General features: G+C 59.3%; 1 protein-coding gene across 1 annotated transcript in view; it reads left to right on the top strand.

The window, feature by feature from the left end:
* The window catches only part of LOC104272957 (metabotropic glutamate receptor 2-like), a gene marked incomplete at both ends in the record, with an annotated part of 4,610 nt that overhangs the window by 1,478 nt on the left and 2,439 nt on the right, over window positions 1–693 (top strand).

The following is a 693-nucleotide window of genomic DNA, read 5'->3' as shown; positions in this document are numbered from 1 at the left end:
GGAGCAGCAGGGCGGGCTGGCAGCCCCTGTTGTTCGGGGAGGGGCAGGCAGCCGCATTGCTGCGCTCCGGGGCCTTCTTGCCATTAGGGGACTTCACCGTCGAGAACATTTGTCCACGTTAATTAAACCGAGTCTGTCTCTCGCCTGCGGAGCAGAGAGATGTGGGCAGGCTCACCCGCCCCGCCGGCATGTCCAGGCCCCCCCTTGGCACTCCAAGAGCCTGGGCTTTAACAGCCTCATTAATGGGGCTTTTTTTCCCCTTTGAAGCTCACAAGGGCTTCTGCCGAGCGGCTGGAAGGTGCTCATCCTGCTGGGGCTCCCGATGTGGGACGCACAAGCACTCGTCTCCAGGCCCAGCTCCGCAGCACCCCCTGTCTGGGTGGGGGGCTCTGCTGCAGCCCCTAGAGACCTTTCCTCTGTGCAGTGGGGCTGCCAGGTGCCCTAGCTTCTCCTTGCCCGCAAGCTTCTCCCGCAGGTTGCCCGCAGGGGAGATTCTGCTTTTGCTGTGAACCCATTTAGCCATGAATTTCAGAGGAGAGTGCATGAAATACTAAAAAAATATTAAAAATAATGAGCATATCTGCAGGCTCAGGCAACTCTGCAAATGTGCCATCTGTCCATCCGTCCACATGTCCACCATCCAGGACCCTCCAGGCAGGGGAGGGGGGTTCTCATCACCCCCCAACTGGGGCT

The sequence above is a fragment of the Apaloderma vittatum genome, unplaced genomic scaffold (genome assembly GCF_000703405.1).
Source record: "Apaloderma vittatum isolate BGI_N311 unplaced genomic scaffold, ASM70340v1 scaffold33064, whole genome shotgun sequence".
NCBI lineage: Eukaryota > Metazoa > Chordata > Aves > Trogoniformes > Trogonidae > Apaloderma > Apaloderma vittatum.
Note: the sequence above shows the minus strand (reverse complement) of the source record. Positions and strands in the feature narration are given on the sequence as shown.